We start from the raw sequence: 19,280 nt of genomic DNA, 5'->3' as shown, positions 1-19,280 counted from the left end.
CTAGGGGCTTGGGATCAATAGAGGCTTCACTCACTGAGTGCAATTTCTCTGGATGGCCAGTAGGAGGTGCTGGTTGCTTTCTTTGAAGTGTCTGTGACCTTGATTGAGGCCTTCTCCCTTAGCTTGAAGGGAGGAATTGGAGCTAATGAATCTTTTTGCCTTCAATCAGTGGTGGGCTTTGCCCTGCCCTGAGGTCATCCCTCTCCCTCTTGTCAGTTGGGTTGGTTCTTCTGCTCACATACCTGTGCCTGAGGCAGAAGTAGTCTTCAATTGTTCTGGGAAGAGGCCTCAGAAGCAATGGAGGCGTGGACTCAGAGTTCCTCAGACCAGAGGAACCCAGTGATGGTATGTCTGCAGCTCTCCTGCCCTGGAACTCTCCCCCCCAGCCCTTTTGGCAAGCTCCAGAGGGTCAGCGCACCCCTGCTCCCTAGTTGACTCAAGCCCCTGCCATCTAGCCCCACTGGTGATCCAGTGGGTCCAACTCTTGGGCCCTCAGACTCCCCGGCTCCAATTCAGCTGGTAACCTGACTGACCCGGGGCTGATCCGTCCTCTGTGCCCAGACTCATCCACCTGAATACATCCAGTCCTGCTGAGGGACACAAATCCAGAGGGAGATATTCTTTCTCCTGGCTTTTCTTTCTGGGTTTTGTGGGTCAGATTTCTTTTAAGAGGTTTGTTTTATATGATAGATGGGGGAAAGATAAGGAGACTTGAGAATTGTGCCTGTCTTCTCTCTGCCATCTTGGCCAGAAGTCCTAAGGAATTCATTCTGATACCTTCTGTAGTCTCACCTTTTCTATCACTAGATTCTTAAAGGGGATTTATTGTTTTCTTATTCTGAACATTTAAAAACATTTAAAAATGTAATAGAAACCTTTAAAGAATACACTTCTCTGCCCCACCCCCTTTTCATAACAGGCCCAACTGAAGAGTATAGGATTTAGTTTTTAAATAGTTTTTTATTTTAAAACTGATTATCTCTAGGGAAAAGGCATTTTTTAGTTGAATTAGCACAGGATCTGGAATCAGGAGACCTGGGTTCAAGTCCTGAATTGATACCTACTAAATGTGTGATCCTGATCAAGTTGCTTCTACTTTCTAAACCTTAGTTTTCTGATCTATAAAATGTGATAAATAATATACCACCTACCTCAGAGACTTGTAGGGAGAACACTTGGAAAACCTTAAAGTGTTTACTGTCATTTCTCTCTGACATTCATTTATCTGCTCCTTATAAGACCCCCTTTTAAAAAAAAACTACTCTGGGATCAAACTGCCTAAACTATTCATTATTTTAGTCTAGTTACCTTAAAAATATTTTTCTTTCCCCTGTCATTTGCTTATTGTTCTTTCCAAGACTTTGACACTAAGAGACTTTGTTTTTTTATCGACCTGGTCAGACAAAGAGAGTGATCCTTTCCTTCTCTGATGTAATCTAACCAATCCCACCATATCATCTACAACCTTTGTAGGCTTTGATCTTTTAAAATATATTTTGTGTTTTTTTTAAAGTTGTGTTCTAAATTCTATTCCTCGTTCTTTCCCCTTCCCATTCTCTGAGTTAGTAAACAGTTATAGGTTATGTGTGTACTATCATGTAAACATTTCCAAATTAGTCATTTTGAAAAATAACACTAATAAAAGAAATAGAATGAAAGAAAATTATGAATATTATGCTTTAATCTCTATTCAAATATCAGTTCTTTCTCTGGAGATGGATATATGCTTCATTATTATTAGTTCTTTGGGATTGTCTTGAATATTGTATGACTGAAAATAGTTCATTCATTCATAATTCTTCATCAAAACTATTGCTGATTTTTTCATTTCCCTTTGCTTCAGTTCAACTTAGTCTTCACAAGTTTTTCTGAAATCATCCTGCTTGTCATTTCTTATAGCATAATAATATTCTATTGCAATCATATTCCACAGCTGTTTAGTCATTCCTGAATTGATGAGCGTCACTTTGATTTTGAACTCTTAACTATCACAAAAAGAACTGCTATAAATATTTTTGTACAAATAGACTCTCCCTTTCCCCTTTTCTGGGGTATTTTTGGAGTACAGACCTAGCAATAGCATTGATGGATCAAATATTTTGTACTTTTTATAGCCCTTTAAGTATAGTTCTAAATTGTTCTCCAGAATGGTTGAATCAGTTCAAGACTACATCAATAGTGGTAAGCCTCGATGTTATTAACCATTTCTCAGAGTTTAGACTCAGATTCTATTTTAAAGTTACTTTCAAGTTTGCAGCCTCACCTCCTACTACATACTTTATCTGTGATTCACAAGCTTTGGCTAAACATAATAATGAGAAGGAAATCTAGTTTTCTGGGAGATTTATACCAGGTTATCTTTCTATTTATCTTGACATAGTTAGAAAGGGTAATTTTTAAGTACTTGAACTAACAATGAAAACTAGACTTTGCAAGCTTGTTCCTGTTGGTTTAACAGTGGCAGACTGAGTTCATCAAGGAGCCCTTGGAGTTCACCAATGGTATCAGGGTTGATACCAGTGTAGGATAAAAGCACTGAATCTGGAGGCTGATATGGCAATTTTTGGTAGTTGCTCAGACACTTTTCAGTTGCATCTGGATCTTCATGATCCCACTGAAGGTTTTATTGACAAAGATAATAGAGTATTTTCCATTTCCTTTCCAGCTTATTTTGCAGATGAGGAAATTAAGGTAAGAAGGGTTTATTGATTTGCTCAGAATCACACAGCTAGTAAATGAAAGGCTAAGAATCTTCAGAAAACTGGATTTGAACTCACAATGATAAGTCTTCCTGATTCCAGGCCAAGCACCCTATCCACTATGCCATGTCCTTCCTGTGACAAATTTAGGAAAGATTAATAAGAATAGAGAAACAGAGTGGCATAAGGGCAGTGAACTAGCCTCAAAGAAAGACCTGAGATGATGAAAAAGGGTAAAAACATTACTTGTACAAAAATATTTATAGCAGCCATGTTTGTGGTGGCAAAGAATTGGAAATCAAGTAAATGCCCTTCAATTAGGAAATGGCTTAGCAAACTGTGGTATATGTATGTCATGTAACACTATTGTTCTATTAGAAACCAGGAGGGACAGGATTTCAGGGAAGCCTGGAGGGATTTGCATGAACTGATGCTGAGTGAGATGAGCAGAACCAGAAAAACACTGTATACTCTTAACAGCAACATGGGGGTGATGACCAACCTTGATGGACTTGCTCATTCCATCAGTGCAACAATCAGGGACAATTTTGGGCTGTCTGCAAAGGAGAGTGCCATCTGTATCCAGATAAGGAGCTGTGGAGTTTGAACAAAGTTCAAGGACTATTCCCTTTAATTTAGGAAAAAACAGATATCTTATTGTCTGATCTTGTTACCTCTTAGACTTCTTGTCTCTTCTCTAAGGATATGATTTCTCTCTCATAACACCCAATTTAGATCAAGGTACAACATGGAAACAAAGTAAAGACTGACAGATTGCTTTCCGTGGTGGGGAGGGAAGTAAGATTTGGGGGAAAATTGTAAAACTCAAATAATATCTTTAATAAAAATAAATTAAAAAAAAGATCTACCTCTGATACATGGTATTTTTAGACCTTGGTTCTCCCTTAATTTCCCAGTGCCCAAGGCAACTCTCTAAGATCCTAAATCGCTGAGAATGGTAAATGAAATTCCTCACAGGAACTCCTAACAGTGATTGTTATATGTACACACACTCCTCTACCATTGCTTATAATACACAGAATATCCATCATTTCAATCTTTAATTTCTTTCCTTCTCCTTCTTTCTCTCCTAGGCTAAACATTTATGAACCAAATTTGGTGACCAGCAGGATGTTTTCCCTTTCTAACATTTTATGAAGCTAACTGCTTTTCTTAATGATCTTTTGCCTAAAGTCTTGTATTTGTGGAACTAGTTAATGACCATAAATGGAATATGATTGTATTGCATGAGCATAGGAAAATGGAATCCACATATACTTCACAATTTTACTTACTCCATTGATTTTAGCCTTTCCACAGAACTAATACACAAAGTGCTAATAAGGAAAAAAAATGACCTAATTTTAGCTGCTCTTCCTTATCCCACTTGGCTTCAAGCAGAAATACTAATGAATAGGAAAAAGACCACAGGTGTCTCAGAAGAAAAGGAAAGAGGAGCAGCAAAGAGTATGGATAATGCAAAAGCTGAGTAATTTTCCTGGTAAATCTCAAAGTTGATATGCTGATTACTTAAGGTCTTTTTGATTTAAAATATCAGCCCAGGCACTTTCCTTCCAAGGATTTGCCTTATGTCCTTTCCCTCTCTTGCTTTTAAGTTAGAGATGATGATGTGACCTGCATAAATCTTCCTATACCGCCAATTAATTTCATGACCTGATTCTTTGGAGAGCAATGGAAACATTCTTCAGTGAGGTTTCTGCTCATCAACAAATGCAGGGCCTGGTTCTTTTAGCCATATGTAATCCAATCAACCTACTGATCAATGACTGGAAAAGAAATCTATTTTCTATAGGTAACTGGCTTGCTATGAAAGCATTAAATATCAATTACACAAGAAACCATGCAGTGTTTTAATTATAGCAATGAAAAACTACCCTATTAATCAAATGTCTAATCACCTAGTGCTTTGTAATATGATGGTAAGTATTATTTTATTGATTAACTCTTAGAAAGTCATTGAACAAAATCACTCTCATGTATATTTTGCAAAGGGAAAGTGTCCTCATTTTCTTCATTGCTCAACCATAAAAAAATTTCAATTTTGTTTGTTTTTCTCTTCTTCCATGTTCTACTTTTAATGCAACACACTTACAGATAATAGAAGCTGGGAAATCCTGAAAATATGGCAGAGTAAGAGATTTTCTAGGGACAAATCATATAGAACAATTGCCCAGGGAATTTTGGAAGCAAATTGCAAAATGCAAAGTTTAGATTAAGAAAATATATAGTACATCAGCATAAATCCTCAAAGTTTAAATCACAAAGAAACACTAAGTCAAATTTCAGAACTTTAACACCAAGACAAATTTTACTAACAGTAAAACAAAACCTTTGTGCTCTAAGTATATAAAAAAAATCAGAATAGCACAATTTTTATGAAATTTTGAATATCTTATTATGAAAAGCAAAAAAATTCAACTGTCAATCGTATAAAACTGAAAATAAATATCAAAGAAAATAGCTGGTATGCTCAGTAAAGAGAAGAATTTGAATGTTTTCTTCAAAAGGATCCAGAAGTGAGCATTCATCCTTCAAATTGACCAAATAGCATAAAGTTAAATATTTTCAGATAGATATGAAAGATTAAGAAATGGAATGTTTATTTTCCTGTGGTTAGGCCTAGATAAGTATAAGAATGTTGAGTTTGTTACTTGATTTTCTTTTTTAAATTATCTAACATTTTGGTCAGTGACAAAGAGAAGACAAAATGAACAGAAAGAAGATAGTGACTCTGAGGAGTAAAAGATGCAAAGAGAAAAATCAATAGGAAAGTAGACAGATGAAGAAAATATTTTATATGAAAAATTTTTATTTTTCCTAAAAAATTGATATTGCATAACATGGAACAGTGGATCCATTCTTAATGGATCATACAAAAACAGGAGGTACAGATTAGTCTGTGGGCTTAAATTAGGGAAGCAATCTTGTATAGAAAAGGAGAGGGTAGGATCAGGACCCAGATAAGGACTGATGGTAGATGAGAGATTTTGAGTTTCCTCCCTTTCTTCTGATTGATGGAGGAAGATTAAGACAGAATAAACTCATACCTGGATAAATTGAATAGGAAGATAAAGGAGAAGGAAAATATAAAGAGGAAGTAATTATTGGATAAACCCAATTTTGTAAACGTATGATTTCTTCCTTCCCTTGTTTTATATTTTTCATGATGAGTTTTTTTGAATTATGCTGGTTCATTGTGTTGATCTGAGTTACTAAGTCTTTCATATTAAAGCATTGCTCATATGGGGTATTTTGTTCTTTTTTATTCTGTTCACTTCACTTTTAATCAGTTTATAAAAGTTTTTCCAGGTTTTTCTGAAACCATCCCCTTCATCATTTCATTTTTTTGTTGTTTTTGTAAGGCATTGGGACTAAGTGACTTGCCTAAGGTCACACAGCTCAGTAATTATTAAGTGTTTGAGGTCAGATTTGAACTCAGGTCCTCCTCATTACAGAGTCAGTGCTCTATCCACTGCACCACCTAGCTGCCCTCCTTCATCATTTCTTATAGCATAACAGTATTCCATCACATTCACATAGCTTAACTTGTTGAGCCATTCTTTAACTGATGAACATTCCCTCAGTTTCTAATTCATTGACACCATAAAATAAACTATTCTAAATATTTTCATATGCATAGGTACTTTTCTTTTTTCCTTTGATCTCTTAGGGAGTTTAGCTCTAGAAGCAGTTTTATAGCCATTTGGATAGTTGGCTTATCTCAGTTCCACCAACAGTACTTTTAATGTACTCATTTTCTCATATTCATTCTGAAATTTGTCATTTTATTCTATCATTTTTATCATTTTAGCCAATATGATGAGATGAGTTGTTTTGATTTGCAATTCTCTAATTATGTGATGAATATTTTTTCATATGACTATTGATAGCTTTGATTTCTTCCTCTGAAAACTGCCTGTTATTTTCATTACCATTTATTAATTGAGAAAAGGGTTATTTTAAAACAGATTTTGCTCAGTTTCAGATATTTTTGATAAGTCATATCTTTTTTAGAGAAACTAGTTGTAAGAAAATGTTTTCCCCATTTTTAATTTCTCTTCTAATATTGGCAGCATTTTGTGCAAAAACTTTTTAATTTTATGAAATCGAAATTGTTCATTTTCTCTCCCATGACCCCCTTAATCTCTTGTTAGGTCATGAACTCTTTCCCATCCCTAGATATGACAAATGATTTTTTTTCCCTGCTCCCATAATTTGTTTATGATACCGCCCTTAATATAATAACCATTTTAACCTTATCTTGGTATATCATGTAAGATGTTGTCTGCCTAGTTTTAGCCAGTCAATTTTCTAGTTTTTTCAGCAGTTTTTAATCAAATAGACAATTCTTGCCCATCTGAGATCTTCATTTTTTTTTAAACACTGGATTTTTGTGCCTTTTACTTTCTATATCTTATATACCTATCTATTTCATTGATTATCAAGTCTGTTTCTTATCCACTACCAAATTGTTTTTTATGACTATGAGTGTAGTAGAGTTTGAGATCTGGTGCTGTTAGATCCTTTACCTTTGAATTAAAAAAAATGATTCCCTAGATATTCATGACATTTCCTTCCTTCAGGCGAATTTTGTTATTTCTAGTTCTACAGAGGAATTTTTTGGTAGTTTAATTGTTATGACACAGAATAAGTAAATTAATTTACATAATATTGCTATTTTTATTATATTGACTCACCCTACCCATGAGCAATTAATATTTCTCCAATTATTTTGATCTTTATTTATGTGGAGTGTATTTTGTATTTTTGTATTCATATAATTCCTGTGTGTGCCTTGGCAAATAGACTTCTAAGTATTTTCTATTATCTGTAGTTATTTTACATTTTCTTTCTATCTCTTCCTTTCTATCTCTTTCTATCTGGTGGGTTTTGTTGGTGATATATAAAAATGTTGCTAATTTGTGTGAATATATTTTTTATTCTGCAATTTAGTTGAAATTAATTGTTTTGATTAGTTTCTTAGTTTATTCTCTAGGTAAAACCATGCTATCATCTCCAACAAGTAACATTTTCCCTTTTCTTTGCCAATAGTCACTCTTTCAATTTCTTTTATTTTCTTACTGCTATGGTTAGCATCATCTAGTACGATATTAAATAGTTATGTTGATCATGGATATTTTTGCTTCACCAGTGATCTTACTGGAAAGGCTTCTTATTTGTATTTGATACAGATAATACTTGCTCTTGGTTTTAGCTATCATTTTAAGAAAAAAGTTCCATTTTTCCTGTACTTTCTATTGTTTTTTATAGGAATAGGTATTGTATTTTGCCAAGTTTTTTCCCCTGCATCAATTAAAATAATCATATGACTTTTGCTGTTTTGTTATTTAAAAAATCAATTATGGCAGGTGGCATAGTGGAGTAAAGAAAACCTGACTTATAATCCAATCTCAGACACTTACTAGCTACTAGACTCTAAGTCACTTTAACCCTGTTTGTCTCACTTTCCTAATCTGTAAAATGAGCTGATGAAGGAAATGATAAGCCATTCTAGTACCTTTGCCAGGAAAACCCTTATTTGGGTCATGATGTCAGATATGACTGATATGACTGAAAAACAGCCATAATCATGGTATAAGTTTAGCCTGGTCAAAATATATGATCTTTTTGACATATTACTGCAAACTCTTTGCTTGTGGTTTTTTTCTCTGTTTTGACTTTAAAACATTATTAAAACATTATTTGTGTCATAGAAAGCATTTGATAGGACTCATTTTCCTATTTTTAAAAATAGTTTCTATAAGTTTGGAATAAATTGCTCTTTAAAAACTTGGTACATGATGCTTGTAAAGTCATTTGGCACTGGCATGTTTTTTTTTAACTTGCAAATTTTAATATTTTATTTTTCAATTAAATGTAAAAATAATTTTAACATTCATTAAAAAAGAGTTCCAAATTCTCTGCCTCTATTCTCCCCTCTCCACTCTTTGAGAAGACAAGCAATTTGATACAGATTATATATATATATATGCAGACATGTGAAATATAAATATATTTCTACATTAACCTTGTTGCAAAAGAACACTGACAAAAAAAGGAAATAGAAAAAAATGAAAACCTTTTTAAAATTACTGTTTTTCCTTTCTGATGAGTTGTCTCTTTTGTTTGATTCTTCTTTCACAACATGACTAATTTGGAAATATGTTTAACATATTTGTAGATGTATAACCTATATCAGATTACTCACTTTCATGTGGAGTGAAACAGATTCATTCAGTCCTTTCTTTGTAAGATGATAGAATTTTTTATTATAAGTCCTTTGGAATTGTCTTATATCATTGCATTGCTAAAAATAACTAAATCATTTCCGAGTTGATCATATTAATATTTGTTAAGGGGAATTTTAAAAAATACACCTACTTAACATTCCAAAATATCTTTCCAAAAGTTGATCATGGTCAAAAGTATAAAAAAATGAACAAATCTCTGATAAACACATTCCTTACAGATCATAATGCAATAAAATTAATAAGGAATAAACATAACAGCAACAATAATAATGACAACTAGCATTTACATAGGGCTTATTACATGTCAAGTACTTTGCCAAGGACTTTACAATTATTATCTCACACAATGTTAGGAGGTATTTCTTATTTTATCCCCACTTTATGGAAAAGAAAATTAATGTAATATGAAGTGACTTGAGCATGGTCACACAGTTGGTATGTCTGAGTTCAAATTTGTGATCAACTGCACACTTTGTACTCTATCCCAGTCTACCATCTTCTTGCTCCTGGGTGAACTAAATAATGATATCTTGATAAATCATTAAGACAAAGGACAAATCATAGAAATAATAAACTAATTCTTAAATTTTGGATATAGTCCTTTGAGAAAAATTTGTTTCTCTGAAAATGGGAGAGCCAATAAACTGAACATATGATAAGAAGAATGGTTCAATAAATGAATTAGCAACTCTCAAATGCAAAAAAGAGAAATCTTTAAAATTGAGAAGAAATTGAGAAACTTGAATATAGAGAAATTATAAAAATTAGGTTTTCTTAAAGATCAAAAGAATCCATAAATCATCAGTCAAGCTAATTAAGAAAAAGGGAGAGGACAATTACATTTCCTTCTTTCTCCCCACCTGCAAATTAACAGATTGAATTTACAATAAAGAGAAAATAAAAAGAATGATCACAAACTACTACATACAATTAAATTCCAGAAAAACTGTGAATTCAAAGGAAGTTAATGAGTATCTATTAAAAATATAACTAAATTGGAATAGAACTCATGTAGATTCCAATATAAGAAAAATAAATTGAGCAAACCATAAATGATTCATCAAGGGAAAAAACCTCACATACCAGATGCATTCAAAATTAAATTATTTCCATCAGAAACTATATCCATCATATAAAGAGTAATTAATACTTATGTTGCAAAAATATTCTCAAAATAGACAGAAGACATTGTACAATGCTCCTATGATGAGACAAATTGGATCTCCATACTCAAATATGAAGTAAAAAGGCAGAGAAAGAGAACTATGGACCAATCTCACTAATGAATATTGATGCAAAAATTTTCAATGAAATCCTTGCAAGTGAAGTGCAAGAAATGTATTTAGAAAAATCATTCCACATTGAGCAATGTAGAATACAAGGATTGTCCTACATTAGGAAAACAATTAGCATAACTAATCACATAAACAGTAAAGATAACAAAAACAGTTGTTTATTTCAAAGTATGCAGAAAAAACTGAAAAAATGCATCACATAGAATACATAAAAAGCACTAGAAAGCTTAGACAAGGAAGTATAATTCTTTAATGTGTTTAAATTGTATGTTGAAAAGCAAAAGAAGTTAGGATAAGGATTCATAAGTATTTAGGGAGGATGTTAAAATGAAGAAAACTAAGAATTTTTCTTAAGACAGAGGGGAAAAAAGGATACCTGATGTTCCCTATTTTTGACTTAATTCTTGACATAAGATAAAAGAGGAAAATAAAAACATGAACATCAGCAAAAAGGGGAGAAAACTATTTGAATTTGCAGATGTATCTTAAAAACTCCAGAAAATCATCAAAAACCCCCCAACTGAATCAACTGATATCATAGTAGAGAAGCAAGATAAAAAATAAATCCACAAAATAATCAGCATTTCTATACCATAACAAAAAAATACAAAGGAAACATAAGATAAATACTTTATAAAATCTTTTAAATAGTAAAATACCTGTAAGTTAACTTACCATGATGCATTAAAGTCATAAATACAACTACAAAGAAGTGGGACGTTGCTCACTCTCATTGTTGGGCTGTTAATATAATAAAAATAAAAATATTGTGTAAATGAATTTGCATATCAAGCCTTATGCTAAATAAATTTCTAAGGGAATATCCTTTGTAAATGAATAAAATAATATTAAAATTCATTTGGAGGAGCAAAAGTCCTAGAAAAGTCAAGAGAAATAATAATAGAAAGTATTAAGGAAGTAGACAAAAATAAAACAATGAATATAAAGTCAAAATGTTCGTAGCAGCATTATATGTAGTGATAAGGAAAGGAAAGAAAGAGGATATTCTAACTCTGGGTAATTGGTGAAAAAATTATGATATATGAATATGATATATTATTATTTGGTAAGAAAAGATGATTATGAGAAATTATGAAAGATATGAATAAAACAATCCATAGTGAGAGTCAGCTAGGTGGTATAGTATTAGAGTTGTGGGCCTGGAGTCAGGAAGATCTGAGTTTAAATCAGACTCTAGTTATCTGACTCACTTCACCCTGTTTACCTCAGAGCTAGGAAGGAAAATCGCAAATGCTCCAGAATCTTTGCCAAAAAATTCCACAAATGGTGTCATGAAGAGTAGGATACAACTGAAATGACGGAACAACAAAATCCAGAGTGAAATATGAAAACCAAGGGAACCACAAACACAATAATTAGAACAATATAAACAATGATAATATCCAGCACTTATATGATGCTTTAAAGTTTATAAAGTGTTTTTATAAATATCATCTCATTTCATCCTAAAAATAACTCATAGAAGTGGGTACTATTATTATTCTCATTTTATAGATGAGGAAACTGAAACTTACAGAGGTTAAGTGACTTACCCAGAGTCACACAGCTGGTAAATATCTAAGGTCAAATTTGAACTCAGGACTTTCTGACTCAAAGTCCCATGCTCTATCTGCTGAAATACAAATAGTAAGTAAACTGAATAATTGAAAATAAATGAAGGTTGCAAATGAAAAAGTAATGATACATACCTTCTTCCTCATGCAAGAGATATTTTATGAATTATCAGAGATGATTTATAACATGATAGTTTGGTTTAATGTTTTCTTTTTTGTCTCAAAAGATGTTTCATTCTGGAATTGGTAGGGAATAGAAAAAGATTAAGAAAAAAATAAAAGACATTAACAATGTTTGAAATCAAACCTCACAAAAAGTGAGTAGAGAAACAGGCCAAAGGAAACTATTTAAATGTTTCTCTTGGCTCCTCTATCCCTCGCCAATTTCTAATCATAAATAAAATACATTTGCAACAATCATAATAAATTAATTTTGTTTTCCTTTAAAGTTGTAGTTTTAAATCTTTCCCCCTTGCCTACTCATTTTAGACACTCCAGAGTATGCAATCACTCTCTCTTTTGGTATTGTACATATTCCCCATTGGAGTTGAAGATATATATAGTGAAGGTTAAGTGGAATAGGAAAAGGAAGAAATAATAAAGAATAAATAAGCCAGGGTCAGACTAGCCAGAATGACCTATTAAAACTTGAGGTTTGGGTATGGGGAATTCTGTCTGTGGCGATGATTTGCAGGGTAAGAAACCCATTTTATGGACTTCAGAAGCTTTTTTTTGTTAAGAGGAATTCCTTCTTTTCATATAAATTTCATACCTATGCCTGGTAAATTTGTAGAAAAATGCAATCTGGATTTTTTTAGATAATCCTGAAGTATTTTAAATAAGGATTTCCTAATTGGTTCAGAGAATGATGACATAACTGTTCATGACTTTGTGAGGGACAGAGTTGGTGCTAGAACTTTTGAGAGGAAAGAAATTTTTCTTTTCTTCTTCTCTATTTATATATCCAAGACTTTTTTTGAGGAGAGTAGTGGAAAGAGTGGAAGACTTTGGAAGCAGGAGACAGTTACGGGAAGTCTGCTTCTCAATAATGTTTCTGGTTTCCAGCTTGACTTCCCTGAGATTTTGGAGGGTTTCTTTTTTGTTAAAAACAAGGTGTCTTTCTTGAGGTCTTGATCCAAAATGTCATCATGAGCCTTTTTAAAGAATTTGCTCATGTTTGTGCATCTTCTGCTTTGCTCTAATTTATAAAACTTCTTTAATTTCTGTTTGCCATTTACTTGGATGTATGGGGTTTCTCATAATTTATGATTGTTTTTGTGTAACTGGTGTTTGTTGGAAAGGGGTCAAGGCAGTGGATATGAGTCTAGGAAGCATCTTTCTATTGTCAGTCATAGCTCTAAGACCAGCAATAGTTTGAGGGAGAGAAGTGGAACAGATAGCTATAATTCTACTCTGCTATACTTAGAAAATATAGCACTTGGCCTTAAAGTTCTTCTGCTCTTTTTACTGTAGGAAAGACAATTTCCTTTGGAGAGAGATAAGCAAGATTCCAGATATGTCTATGAATAAGTATTTACTACATTTAATAACTCATGTGGGTAGATATATACATGTCTATCTATCTATCTATCTATCTATCTATCTATCTATCTATCTATCTATCATCTGTCTATCTATCTATCTTACCTAAGAAGCACACACCTTTTTTTTTTGTGAACAGAGGGATATAAGGAAAAAGAAAAGGAAGGAGAGCATGAAGGAAGATGGAAGCTAAGCAGGGGAAAAACGATGAAGAGGGAGGAAGAAAATAGAGGGTAGAAGGAATTGATATTCACTATTTGATGAAAGTCCATTTTGGGGAGGCAGAACCCTAAAGACTTTGACATTGGCAATAAAGAAACCATCTCTAAGTGCATTACTGGAACAGAAGAACACAGATTGATGAGAACATTAAAATATTTTCAGATTCTCTGGCCATAGAGACAGCAGGTGTGCAGAGGAAGCAGCATTAATTTTGCCAGATTGGGAAGAAAAATTTATCAGTGCTTGGGAACTGATTAGCCAGAGCATCATGCTCACCTTGCCAGCAAAGAGTATCCAGATATCCTGAGCTTCAAGCTTTAACCATTATAACCTCTACAAACCAATGCCATCAGAAAAGCAAGATGTACTCAAACCCAGGGAGGAAGAAGACTCAAGATTCCTGAAATTCAGACCAGGGAGGACTTCTTAGAACTGGTTGATATGGATTTGGGCTCTGACAAATGAGATATGGGCAGTTGAGTGAATGAAAATTTAGGTTCCATTTTATGTGTAGGGGAGAGTGAAGAATCTGGGCTGTATGACCTGAAGAAGGAAACTTCCATTTTTCATTGGCTGGAGGCAGGTACAGTGATCTGCAGCTCCTGGAAACTACCACACAGAATTTTTCTTAGCATTCCTTGTGTAGGTTTACCCATCCTGTTGGGAAGACATTCTAATTCACAATGGAGAAATGATTTGGTGGAGAATGGAAAGACCTGAGGACTTTATTAATTTCTTCCCTTGAAATAGCTCAAACTTTAATAATCTGATCACAGGACATTTATAAGAATGGAAAGACCAAAAATTATCAAGTGAAAGTGACATATCCTTTGTTCACCTTCAATTTTCCAGAGACAGAAGTTGGAAAGAATAAGAAAAGAACAGTTAAGAGGCTCTGAGAAACTCCAGCAGAAATAAAGTAATGAAAATTATCAAACCAAAGAGTCTAGAATAAGTGTATTTACTATCTTTGATTTTCTCTTTTCCCTTTCTCATCCCCACCACCTGTTATGGCTGTCTAGAAAGCTTAAGAGGTTCCCATAACAGGATAGAGAAACATTAATAGAAATCTAATATAGAAATCTAATCAGACTTCCCCCCCTCTCTAGTTTAGGGCTCCCTTCTTTTATACTTTAGTAGTCTAAACTATCTTGACCTGGAATATGATTTATAGTGTGAGGCCTTTGGTGGGAAGGGAATAAATACTTGGGAATAAATGAATCCTTTTTAGTAAGTTTTTTTTAAACTTTGGCCTTAGATCTGATTTGTTTCTTGGGCTTTAGGAGCTTCCTTTTCCTAAGACTGGGACAATTCATATTCCTGGATGTTTCTAGGGAAACACACCCCAAATTCAAACATCATTCAGGAAAGATATCTATATCTATATCTATCTAGCTATATTGATATATAGATAGATCTCTCTATATATGCATACATGTATATTTTTCTCATGGGAGTGTTAACATATTTTATACTAAATTTCCTCAGGCCATGAAATTATTTGGTAGATCAATATTCTTGTTTTGAGTTAAACATTTCCCAAAGTTATAAATTAGCATTTAAATTTTGCATATTCAATAAACACATCTACCTTATTTTGAAGGAGCAATCTGTGTGTATGTGTGTGATTTATAGGATACAACTTGCGAAAATATGTTATTGCCAAATACAAACTACCCCAAGCTCACAAAAATATTAAGTCTATTAAGGAAATGAACAGAAGAGTTTTGGCAATACTAATGGTGAAGAAAGTTGTAGAAAGGATAAATTTCTTTGGGATCACAAAACAGCCATAGCTATATCATCTCCATCTCTATCTTTATTGCATAAATAAAATTAATTTAGTTAAGATTAGAAGGGAAATAATTAACTAGAAAAACATCTAAAGCAAGCTTCTCTGATAAAAAGTCTCATTTTTAACATATGGAAGGAACTGATTAAAATGAAAAGAATAAGAGCCATATTCCACCTGATAAATGGTCAAAGGAAATGAATAAATAGTCTCAAGGGAAGAAACACAGGTTATCTAGAGCCCTATGAAAAACCCTACAAATAATTTATAGAGACATGTAAATAAAATCAAACTCTCAGGTTGTACTTTGTACTCATTAGATTGGCAGAGAGGAGCAAACATGAAAAAATAGGCAAAATTTATTCAAGGTGCAGAAAAAGGCAAATATTTTTGGATATGATCAATATCTGAATTTCTTTTGATTGGATGTCATATTTATGACCAAGGCTTTGTTTTACTTGGGAGAGAGAAAAATAGATGCTTATTAACTGAAAAATAAAACATTTAAGAATAAAATAAAATTGAGTATATCTTATGTATTGAATGAATCAAATTATACAAAACGATTTGAAGAAATTGTTTTGATACTTTGAATTTTGAAATCTTGCCTAACTTTGCCTCATTTTCCTGGTTTCTCAGTCATATTGACTATCTTCTCTATTTTACATACTTATTTTGGTGAACCTTCATGTTGTTCCCCTATAAAGTGATCTTTTATCTGTACAAAGCATACTCTTATTTCTGGTCTTTCTACAAACTAAAGCATGACTTTGTTGGACTGTGATAAACTGATCAAGTCAGCTTTACTGTGCCAGATTGATGACAGTGAGAGAGAAGAAAGTGGATCACATACAAGAGTTATTGAGAAGAAATAAATGATTGGACTTGGCAACTGATTTAATATCAGAAATATGTGAGAGAGGAGTTGAGGAATATACCTCATTTACAAGCCTGGGTGAATGGTAGGATGGGGGTACATCAGGCAATTAAGAAGAGAGGAAGATTTAGGGAAAAGATAATGAGTAACTTTGGGGTATGTTGAATTTAAGAGGTCTATGAGATATCCAATTTGAGATATCCAATAAACAGAGATACTGAAGGTCAGCAGAGAGATTAGAGCTGGACAAATAAATCTTAGAATCATATACACAGTGATCATAGTTGAATCTGATGATCTTAGATGAGATCACTAAGGGAAATAATAGAGAGGGAGAGAAGAAGGCATAAAAGTTTTTTGCATATGTTTTCAGTGAAGAACATATTGGTAAAAGGGACTTGGGTTGCTTAACATGAACACAGGAGAGTTTGGTTGAGATGATATTGGGAATGAAGTCTGTGTGTGTGTGTGTGTGTGTGTGTGTGTGTGTGTGTGTGTATGTAGGGCCTGGACTTGGCATCTCTTTGTAAGTATTTGAAAGGTTATTATCTGGAAATGGGAATTTTTTTGGTTTTCCTTTTGACTTCTCATTGCTTCTAGGAAAATTTTCCTAATAAGGATGTCTATCCAACAGTGAATTAGTATGCTTTCACAAAGACTAGGTTTCCTGATTCTTCTGCCCTCCACACCCTGAGGAGCACTTATTAGCAGTATCATATAGATTATCTAGAACTATAGAATGGATTGGTTAGTCCCTGAGAATTCTGAGCAGTATAATTCAGTGTTACAAAGTTGTCCCAATGGGTATCTAATCAATCAATAAGAGGAAGGAAGTTGAGTTGCATGCTGCATTCTTCTTGAGGTTTAATTATGGGGCTTGCTGCCCACACAATCATTCATTACTTATCACAACTTAATGTTCTCCCCCTTCATTCTCTTCTTGCTGCCATGAAAACTACTAATTTTTGTTCCCTTTTCAGAATGACATTGACCTCCCAAACTCCAAGTTGGATTATAATCTAACTCCAATTAAGGCACCCAGAGCATGCACTGCTGCCATGGGGAAAATTCTGACCCTCCCTCTCCCTTCCCTGCCTACCCACCAGTACACACACACACACACACACACACACACACACACACACACAGACACTAACTCACTTATACACATACACAATACTCTCTCACACACACATATATTCACACAGTATACACATTCACACACACACACACATATATATATATACACACACAAACACACACACACATACATACACACATATATACACACACAAACATACACACAAAAAAATTACCCAAATGAACCCATGGTTAAAAAGTTTGGAAACCACTGGCTTATTGGATAGAATATTAGACTTTGAATCCTATCTTAGACTCTTGTTCTCAGTGAGCACATGGGCCAGTCACTTAATCTGTGAAATCCTTAAATTCATTTTTGTTAACTACTATATTTCCCCCAAACTAGGGAATATAGCCCTAGTATGCTTTTTTCCCCAGGATGCTTGTAATATAAGTCCTACTCCTAAAATAAACCCCAGTTAAGTTTGTCAGTCAGATGGATGCATTTAGAACATCCATTGCAACATACATCTAATCATCACTAAGGACAAGAGAGATAAGATTGAACGTGGTTCAGGCATTTATGTTTTTGAAACCAAAAATGTCTGGTGTATACAAGCAATTCTAAGGAAGTGGGTTTCTTTAATGTGGTCATTTGCTTTGTGAGATTCCCAAAGAGGTCCACTAGTCTGGGACTCAGCCAGTCCTTACTGATGTGAAAAATTTCCTTGAAGAGAGAAGACTAGATCAAATAATGATTCCCACAGGAATGACTGACTATCTTGATATTGCAATAAACAAGCTATTCAAGAACCATTTGTGCATTGATATCAATGATTATTTTGAAAATTGAATGGAGAGAAGTCAAAGTGGAAACTTTGGGAAGTCAAGACTATAAGAGATGGTGACTTGGGTGAGGAATTCATAGGATAAAATCACTGACAGCTATCTTGCTAATGAACTATGAATGGGCTCCATGGGCAAAAAGTGCTCATTTAAGGAGAGATCTATTACTAGACATGAGAGATTAGGACCAATGGTTGTATAGGAAATTGAGTTGCAAGAAATTCAGGATAAAATTTGGGGTTTGGAGGGTTATGATGATGTTCCAGAAGATGATATGACTATATTTGGATAAATGTAAATTCTCCTACATAAAAAAATAGACATTCCCTGAAAATAAGCTCTAACGTGGCTTTTGGAGCAAAAAAATAACGTAAGAACTGATATCATAAGACCATATTTTGGAGAAATATGATATAAAGAATAGGGGACAAGAGGACAAAGAAAGCCAAGCCAGGGCATTACCTGGAACAAATCAAGATTCTTTTCCATAGTTCTATCAATCACAAGGAAGTGCAACTAAATGTGATATGCCAGGAGGAAAAGACAAGGAATATCAATTTATTTATCACAATAAGTATTGAATATAGACAAGTCATAAGGAAGCCTGGGGAAAGACAAGAGGGTAGAAGAAATTTATTAACTCCCAAATTTTCAGAAGCCATTCACTCCGTTCACTTTTCAAGCCTGTCTTATTCAAACAGGAATGGGAGTCACGCAGCTCTTGAAAGTCATTCCATCATGTTGTTTCAGGTAATTAAAAATGACTTATCTCCAGAACTTAAAAGATGTTTTTGTTTTTGTTTGACTTAAAGATTTCTGTGATAATAGGATATTTAATATTATTCATTTTGCTGTGTATGAAAAGCAAAGAATTTGACCTTTAAAAATGTACTTGTCAGTTCTGATCAGTGCTGGGATTCCAAGTGCCCAGTCCTAGTTCCTCTACTTGAATCTACACTCTCAAATATCCTTATCCCCAGTTTCACTCAGTCTCCTCACGCAGTACTCAGGGAGGTACCTTTTGGTTTGTTCTCCTGCCCTTCACTTCTGCCCATTCATTTTTGCCTGTCTAGTGCTTTTT

At 33.7% G+C, this 19,280-nt stretch overlaps 1 long non-coding RNA gene across 1 annotated transcript in view; it reads left to right on the top strand.

Annotated features, from left to right (window-relative positions):
* Nucleotides 1–15,862: 15,862 nt before the first annotated feature.
* Nucleotides 15,863–19,280, top strand: part of LOC141507297 (uncharacterized) — an 81,327-nt gene continuing 77,909 nt past the window's right edge. Inside the window, exon 1 of the long non-coding RNA XR_012474116.1 lies at nt 15,863–18,949. This is a non-coding gene — a long non-coding RNA (uncharacterized LOC141507297). The remainder of the gene's footprint in view (nt 18,950–19,280) is intronic.

Source organism: Macrotis lagotis, chromosome 1, assembly GCF_037893015.1.
Source record: "Macrotis lagotis isolate mMagLag1 chromosome 1, bilby.v1.9.chrom.fasta, whole genome shotgun sequence".
Classification (NCBI taxonomy): domain Eukaryota; kingdom Metazoa; phylum Chordata; class Mammalia; order Peramelemorphia; family Peramelidae; genus Macrotis; species Macrotis lagotis.
Note: the sequence above shows the minus strand (reverse complement) of the source record. Positions and strands in the feature narration are given on the sequence as shown.